The sequence below is a fragment of the Capra hircus genome, chromosome 5, assembly GCF_001704415.2.
Source record: "Capra hircus breed San Clemente chromosome 5, ASM170441v1, whole genome shotgun sequence".
Classification (NCBI taxonomy): Eukaryota; Metazoa; Chordata; class Mammalia; order Artiodactyla; family Bovidae; genus Capra; species Capra hircus.
Genome location: NC_030812.1, coordinates 98563811 through 98573517, shown reverse-complemented (window position 1 = coordinate 98573517; position 9707 = coordinate 98563811).

Below are 9707 nucleotides of genomic sequence, written 5' to 3'. Positions count from 1 at the left end.
TCTGCCCCACAGTGATTGGTCCAGTTGGAACAGAGTTTATGAACATATTCTTAAAACAAGACAGCAACTGCAGAAATCAATCTTTGAGCAACAAATTGTTTTTTCTAGTGGATTCTTTTAATCCCTGAAATGATTTAGAAGTTTCACCAATTGTTGATAATAAAGAGGAGATGATTATTTAGAAGACAATTTGGCAGTTTTAAAAATAATAATAATAATAATATACTGATCATATGCTCCAAAAATCTCATTTTTGGCATTTACACAAATGAATTGAAAATTTATGCTTATGCCAAACCTGCACAGGTGTGTTGCATTCATGACTGCCAAGACTTGGAAATAACCAAGATTCCTGTCAATAAATAAATAGTGAAACACACTCTTGACTTTCCAGGCAATGACATAATATTCTGGGACTTTAAAAAGTTCTCAGGTCAAGAAAAGACATAAAATAACTTTTAATGTAGGTTACGAAGTGAAAGAAGGCAATCTGAAAGGCAACATACTGTAAAATTCCAACAATTTGATATTCAGGAAATGGTAAAATCATGCAGATGGTAAAAAGATCTGTCTGAAGGACCAAGGTGGAGAAGTTGGAAGGGATGAACTGGTAGAGCCCAGGGGATTATTAAAGCAGTAAAACTATGTGCTAAACTGCTTCAGTTGTGTCCTGACTCTTTGCAACCCCATGGACTGTAACCCTCCAGGCTCCTCTGTCCATAGAATTCTCCAGGCAAGAATACTGGGTTGCCATTTCCTTCTCCAGGGGATCTTCCTGACTAGGGATCTAACCCCTGTCTCTTATGTCTCCTGCATTGTCAGGCAGGTTCTTAATCACTACCGCCACCTGGGAAGCTTAGTAAAACTATGCTGTATGATAAATCCTTCAAACTAGGCTACAGCAGTACGTGAACTGAGAATTTCCAGATGTACAGTCTGGATTTAGAAAAGGCAGAGGAACAAGGGATCAAAGTGTCAACATAGAAAAAGCAAAGTTGGGTGTTAGAAAAAGCAAAGGGATTCAAAAGAAACATCTACTTCTCCTTCATTGACTACACTAAAGCCTTTGACTGTGTGGATCACAACAAACTGGAATATTCTTAACGAGTTGGGAATACCGGTCACCTTACCTGCATCCTGAGAAGCCTGCATGCAGGACAAGAAGCAATCATTAGAACCAGACATGGAACAATGGACTGGTTCAAGGTTGGGAAATGAGTATGTCAAGGCTGTATATTGTCACTATGCTTGCTTAACTTAGACTCAGAGTACATCATGTGAAATGCTGGACTGTATGACTCACAAGCTGGAATCAAGATTGTTGGGAGAAATATCAACAACCTCAAATACACAGATGATACCACTTTAATGGCAGAAAGTGAAGAGGAACTAAAAGCCTCTTGATGAAGGTGAAAGAGGAGAGTGAAAGCTGGCTTAAAACTCAACATTCAAAAAATGAAGATCGTGGCATCCAGTCCCATCATGTCATGGCAAATAGATGGAGAAAAAGTGAAACAGTGACAGATTTTATTTTCTTGGGTTTCAAAATCAAGGCAGACGATGACTACAGGCACAGAATTAAAAGACTCTTGCTCCCTGGAAGAAAAGCTATAACAAACCTAGACAGCATGTTAAAAAGCAGACCTCACTTTGCCGACAAAGGTTAGCATAGTCAAAGCTATGGTTTTTCTAGTAGTCATGGATGGATGAGAATTGGACCATAAAGAAGGCTGAACATAAAAAAAAATTGATGCTTTTGAACTGTGGTGTTGGAGAAAATTCTTGAGAGTCCCTTCGGCTGCAAGGGGATCAAACCAGTCAACCCTAAAGGAAATAAATCCTGAATATTCACTGGAAGGACTGTTGCTGAAGCTGAAGCTTCAATACTTTGGCCATATGATGTGAAGAGCTGATTCATTGGAAAAGACCCTGATGCTGGGGACGATTGAAAGCAGGAGGAGACGGGGGTGACAGAAGATGAGATGGTTGGATGGCGTCATCGACTTAATGGACCTGAGTTTGAGCAAGTTCTGAGAGATAGTGAAGGGGAGGGAAGCCTGGCATGCTGCAGTCCATGGGGATTGAACGATTGAACAAGAACAACCAGAGGTCTCTGGAGTCAGCTTTGTCTTCCAGAGACGAAGCCTTCTCAAGAGACATGCTAAGAGTTTTCAAAGAACAATGAAACATGACTAAAAAGCAGAAAAATCTGTTCAAACAAACAGACAAAACAGACTGCTTTGGTCATGATCCAGATGGTGAGAACTTGAATTCAAGATTTTTGTTTAACTGATTAGAAAGGGAATTTTCTTCACAGCTATATTTTTATGGTGTTCTTTTCTGTGACCAAAAAAAGAAAAAAAAAGAAAAAAATCAAATAATCCACTGTAAACTACATTGTAATATAATGAAGACCTCCAGATAAATAGAAATAACTGTTTGTCTAGAATATGTAGAAATACTAGTATACACCTCCAAACTAAGGAACACAAAATGACAAGCTTTTTGTTAAATACATCTTCAGTATTTGCTTTTTCTTCCAGCTGTTATTCTCTGCTGTGTAACCTAATGCTCTCCTCTAGGTATATTTTCATCCTTTACTTTTAATCTGCTATGTATAGTCTGTGAACTATTCAAATAGTCAAGCCCATCAGAATTGTGCATAATGTAACTCCACAACTGATTTTGAACCAGGGTCAGAATGAGACATGCTTCTGCATAGTACTCATTAGCTTTATTCTGAGTATGATATTTCATCAGATCTCCATAAAATTAGTAAGCTCTTTGTGAATGTATGTATTATTCATATATTTTATTTTAAACTCTGTTAATGAGTTTTTCCTCAGTTAAATTTAACTTGTATAATGCTTAATTTTTGAGTAGTACTCTGTCCCCATGATGAAAGGCAAATTTCCTAATATATGAAAACAGAGTATCTTAAGAGACTTGCCCTGTGAAAGACTCAGCTAATTTGATTCTGTTATTTCCTTATTAAAATAGTGCTGCAAAGTATTACAGCACAGGTGCTTACTCTGAGAGTTTCTCTCTAGTAGAAAACTACAGTTCAGTTCAGTTCACTCGCTCAGTCGTGTCTGACTCTTTGTGACCCCATGAATCGTGGCACGCCAGGCCTCCCTGTCCATCACCATCTCCAGGAGTTCACTCAGAGTTGCATCCATCGAGTTAGTTATGCCATCCAGCCATCTCATCCTCGGTCGTCTCCTTCTCCTCCTGCCCCCAATCCCTCCCAGCATCAGAGTCTTCTCCAATGACTTAACTCTTCGCATGAGGTGGCCAAAGTACTGGAGTTTCAGCTTTAGCATCATTCCTTCCAAAGAAATCCCAGGGTTGATCTCCTTCAGAATGGACTGGTTGCATCTCCTTACAGTCCAAGGGACTCTCAAGAGTCTCCTCCAACACCACAGTTCAAAAGCATCAATTCTTCGGTGCTCAGCCTTCTTCACAGTCCGACTCTCACATCCATACATGACTACTGGAATAACCATAGCCTTGACTAGAGGGACCTTAGTTGGCAAAGTAATGTCTCTGCTTTTTAATATGCTGTCTGGATTTGTCATAACTTTTCTTTCAAGGAGTAAGCGTCTTTTAATTTCATGGCTGCAATCACAATCTGCAGTGATTTTGGAGCCCCCCAAAATAAAGTCTGACACTGTTTCCACTGTTTCCCCAAAACTGTAAGCTTATAGAAAATGGACAGTCTTAAGGTTTAGTAGATATTGACAAATGTTTCTTAAAAGGAATTGTAACTATTTATGTTTTCATTATCCAATAATGAGAGTTCTGGAAAATTATTTTTAATTGACTCCTCAAATATTGCCCCTCTCATCTTTTTATTTCATTAATTTCTCTAGAGTTCTTATTAAATATTTTCTGGCACCATTCTATTATCCAAGTTTTTTAAACTTCTCACAGCTTTTAATCTCTTTATTTTCCTGAGGTTTAAGTTACACGCAACAGTTCAGTTCAGTTCAGTCAGTCAGTCGTGTCTGACTCTTTGCAACCCCATGAATTGCAGCACGCCAGGCCCTCCCTGTCCATCACCATCTCCTGGAGTTCACTCAAACTCACGTCCATCGAGTTGGTGATGCCATCCAGCCATCTCCTCTTCTGCTGTCCCCTTCTCCTCCTGCCCCCAATCCCTCCCATCATCAGGGTCTTTTCCAATGAGTCAACTCTTTGCAAGAGGTGGCCAAAGGACTGGCGTTTCAGCTTTAGCATCATTCCTTCCAAGGGCTGATCTCCTTTAGAATGGACTGGTTGGATCTCCTTGCAGTCCAAGGGACTCTCAAGAGTCTTCTCCAACACCACAGTTCAAAAGCATCAATTCTTCTGCGCTCAGCTTTCTTCACAGTCCAACTCTCACATCCATACATGACTACCAGAAAAACCATAGCCTTGACTAGACGGACCTTTGTTGGCAAAGTAATATCTCTGCTTTTGAATATGCTATCTAGGTTGGTTATAACTTTCCTTCCAAGGAGTAAGCGTCTTTTAATTTCATGGCTGCAATCACCATCTGCAGTGATTTTGGAGCCCCCCAAAATAAAGCCAGCCATAAATTACCCATTAATTTAATCAGCTATTTCTTTGATTCATTAAAAATTTAACAAATTGTTCAATTCTAAAAGTTCTACTTAATTATTTTAAAAAAGTGATGCTAAAGATCTCACAGCAAGATAGAGTCTAGTCTAGCAATAAATTCTAAGCATTCCCCTTGCTGGAAAAAAAAAAAAAGTTTTGCTTTTGTTTCATTATTTTATAATACACTGTTTCAGATTATTTTGGGGGAGGGGTCATTAATTACATAACATTGGCTTCTTCTGTTTCTAATCCTCCATTTTTTCCTTCATTTGACACTCCCATTTTTTTAAATTGTGAAATCCCCTTAAACGTGATTTTTTTTCCACATTGTAGTAGTGTTACTGCAGAGTAGTTTTTTTTTTTTTCATATTGAAATAAAATACAATATATCCAGTACCTACAAACAAGTTCTGTTCTGTGAGTATGTTCATAAGGTCAATTTGTTTGTAACCCCAACAAAGTTAGCCTAGGTGCCCAACTAATACTATTGGCGATGTATTACTGTACTGGCAGCAATAGGTTTAAAATACTTTCCAGAGAACTAATATTCAAAAAACAAACACAGTAAGTAGAGAAAATAATTGTAACCTTAGAGCACATTACCTTGTAAAGTTCAGATGTCCAGTACAACAGCTGGCATATAGGGGCTGGCATCTAGTGAATAGGCAAGAAGAGCTACTGACTGGAGGAGGGAGAGGAGGTGGAATATGGTAGAGCTGAAGGATTGTCAGCAATAGGAGATCGAAGGCAAACTGCAGCTTCACTCACAACTGATGTTGATGGCTCAGGTTCTGGTTCCTTGCTGGATTCAATTCTACCTCCCCTCTTTAAAAAACAATCCAGTGACGTCTGGGTTCTGGCTCTTTTTTTCCTCATCATAGCTGATGAGGTAACACTGGATTGAGTTCTGAATGGCTGTGCAACCTTTGTGTCCTGTTCTATGTTCGGGTCCTGTGCCTCAAAAACTAACAGTGCCTCTTGAAATAAAGCCTCTGTGCCATTTTTTTGTGTTGTGAATCTCTTTAGTGTTTTAGTTGCTTCTTCTTCTTGTCTCTCATCATCCTTTCTCTGGGCCTCCAATTCCATCAGGCCTTCAACATGTGTTCACATCTTTGAAAGTTTGCAACTTCAAGGCTTGTGTGTAGGGGAGTTCCTGTCATGTAAACTTAACTCTTTTAAAATAAATAATTCAGTGGTACTAAGTACATTCACAACATTTTAATCAGCCCAAGAAGAAACCCATACCCATTAAGTAGTTGCTTTGGGCTTCCCTGGTGGCTTAGATGGTATGATAAAAAATCTGCTCCAGTATGGGAGGCCAGAATTTTACCTCTGGGTCGGGAAGACCCCCTGGAGTAGGGAATAGCAGCCCATTCCAGTATTCTTGCCTGAGAAATCCCATGGACAGAGGAGCCTGGTGGGTTAAAGTCCATGGGATCACAAAACGTTGGACACAACTGAGCAACTAACACTTCATTTCATTTTTCCCATTACACACCAGCACACCCAATCGCCATCAAAGCCCCATCTGTGTCTATGTCTACAGGTTAGCCTATTCTGGATAGTTTATACACATAGAATCATATGACTGTGAACTTTGATGACAGGTTTCTTTCACTTAGCACAATATTTTTAAAAGTCATCCTTGTTGCAGCCTTTGTTATGGCTAAGTAATATCCCAATTTCGTAATAATTTTTCATTTGTCTGCTTGCCACCACAGGTTTATTGATGGTTTACACCATTTTTAATGTCAGTTTCATGCCATAGTGTAGCAAGAGCAAAAAGAGAAAGCTGAACAGAAATATCAGAATCAGGAAAAGAAGACCCTTCCTCCTCAATATCCTTCCAATGTCTTCTTGTCACAAGTTTACCACCAGCTCACTGCAGGGTAAATAGCTTAGAGTCCAGCCCACTAATACAGATCAAGCAATGAAAGCAAAGATTGTAGATAAAACACGGTAAACTGATAGCTGGCACAAGCTGAAAATGACTGCCTTCCATCAGAAAGAAGGCCTCTCTGAGGATAAATTTTAATTATGAGCTAAAAGATTAAGGATATTTAGACTTCCTTGTCACCTCAACTCAGTGCTGAATTGCATGTTTTATACGTGCTCTTTTATTTACATATTTTTTGTAAATTGTTCTGCTAATTCTATTTTCTTAGGTGAAAATTATTTTGTTGATGGATACTGTAGGTTTTATTTTCTGTTGTTGGTCTTCCTTATACATTTGGTGATATTGGACTATGAACTTATTTCCTGGAATGTAATGGCTTCCTGGAGAAGCAATTTCAGGATGGCCTGAGTCTTTGCCATGGAACAGGCTCAGTTAGGGGCCAGCACACTTCCTGATGCTTGACTTTGGCTTCTACGCTCCCATCTGTGGTGTGATTTCTTCATAGATCTCTACCATTCAATTAAAACTGTGAATTGTAGACTAATGTAAACACTTATTTGGCTTCTTTAAGAACTGAAACTCCATCGCATCTTAAAATCATTGGTGAAAATAGGTGTTTCCTGTAACCTGAGGCATCCTGTAAAGAACTGGAGACAGCCACTCTCCATTTTGTTGAGTAGGGTATACACAAGTGGAAAGTGAAAGCAATCTGTGTCCATCAGTTGTATAACTGACCGCCATATCAGAAAAATTTCAAAAGTCTTCAGGAGGCCAGGATCTGATACCGAAAATGAACGTACTTCTTTTATTAGTTTCCTACAAATAGAATAGAGCTAAAATAGAACTTTGTTAAAATAAGATAATGTTGACTCATGAGTATGAAACATCAGAGCTCAAGAAAAAAAACATATTTTTACAAAGAGAATATGTTGAGGAACTCTGTTACACTGGGACTATAGGAAAATTAGATTGCTTTGACCATGTTTGATATAAGCGATTGCTCTGAAAAAAAAAAAAAAATTAGGTAACCTAGGTAACCTGGTCACCTTATCTTGTGACCAGAAAGTTGATGCCAAACAAAACAAAAAAGAATGTGTTGAGAAAAAGCAAATACCTGAGTAAATACCAAAATAAGCCTGTTTCAATGAGATTAAAATGCATTTAATGAATTGGTGTCTATCAATAATTACATATTTTTTGTTATGAAAACGTTCCACTTTTCAGCAGCAAAAAAATAAGTGTTAGTCTCTCAGTCATGGCCAACTCTTTGCAACCCCATGGACTGCAGCCTGCCAATCTCCTCTGTCCATGGAAGTCTCCAGGTGAGAATTCTGGAGTGGGTTGGTATTCCCTTCTCTGGGGGATCTTTCAACCCAAGGATTGAACCCTACTCTCCTGCATTGCAAGCTGATTCTTTACCATAGCTCCCTCTGAACACAGAAAAGACCTCCTCTCCCACCAAAGGTGGATGATGATACCAAGCCCTGGTAGAACTCTGGGCAGGACAATGGGTCTCAGCTTAGTAGGCCCCCTACCCTGCTAAAGCCACATTGGGAGCAGTGACAAAACTCAGAGTCTTAACTTCTATCTTCTTGGGAAAGCTCACAAATTCTCAGTCCTGCTTTCTTCCCATAAGCCCATCTGTGTCATTCCTACACACGTTGATTGAGTGTATGTGTGGGTTAAGTACTGGTCCAGAGAAGCCTTGACCAACAACAGAACTAGAGTCCCAGCCCACAGTCCCAACATCTGACAGCAAGAACAACAACAAAAACCATCTAATTTAATTAAAACATGAGGAGAGGAAATGAATAGACATTTTTATAAAGAAGATATACAGACAGCAAGCAGGAACATGAGAAGATGTTCTACATCACTAATCATCAGAGACAAAAATCAAAGCTACAATGTTAGATTGGACATTATCAAAAAGACAAGAGACAAGTTTTGGGAGGAATGTGTAGAAAAGGGAACACTTGTGCACTGCTGGTAAAAATTTAAATTGGTAAGCCACTATGGAAAACATTATGGAATTTCCTGAAAAAATTTAAAATAGAACTATCATATGACCAAGCAAGTTCCTCAACATCTTATAGCTCCTTCCACACACTATTATAGTTTTACTTTATTATTGCATACTATTTCACTTTATGGTCATATCAGTTTTGCTTAGCAGCACTTCTATTGATTTATATTATGTTTTTTGTAGTTATAAATTCTATAAATTTACATCTTTAATGAATATGAATAAATCTTATAAATAAATGAATAAGTATATAAATAAATACATTTTAAAAGGTTAAGGTGTTTAATGTTACATCTTTAGACAAAGCTGAGCAGACTGTTCATTCTTTTTGATGCCTCCTGTGAGCCTGTCAAACACTTGTGATTCCAAATTGTCCAGCCAAGGAAGCAAAGGAAATAGAATGCATTTTGCATTCTTCCTGTCCCCTGTCCCCTTAAGTCAGTTTGCTTTGTAAGGAATTAATTTCTTATGACAGTCAGGGTTCTCCAGGAAAACAGAACTAATAGAATGTGTGGAAGATTTACTTTGAAGAATTGGTTCATTTGATTATGTTGTTGTTTAGCCACTATGTTGTAAATGACTCTTTGAGACCCCATGGACTGTAGCCTGCCAGTCTCTTCTGTCCATGAGATTTCACAGGCAAGAATACTGGAAGGGGTAGCCATTTCCTTCTTCAGGGGATCGTCCCAGCCCAGAAATGCAACTCATCTCTCCTACATTACAGGCACCTCTTTACCGCTGAGCCATCAGGGAAGCCCCTAAACATATAAACATATAATATTTATACATATATGGAAAATTAATAATACAAGATTGCATAAAATTACACTAAGAAACTAACAAGGAAGACAAATATCATATGATATCACTTACATGTAAAATCTAAAAAAAAGGCTACAAATGAACTTTTAAAACAGAAATAGTGTCACAGATATCGAAAACAAGTTAAAACCAGGGTGTAAGGAGTCAGGAGAAATGGAAGTACATAGACAGGATATGTTATAAGTTAGTATTTTCTACTTTTGTAGACTCATGAGTACAGTGTAGTTAATGCTGTAAAAATTTAAAACATTTTGTTTATCAAACTCAATCATATATTCTGAGATTGGGTATCACATGGCTAATGGGTAGAAGTAACTAACTATTTGTGATTTAATTAGAGGGGAAGCAGGATTTTAAAAT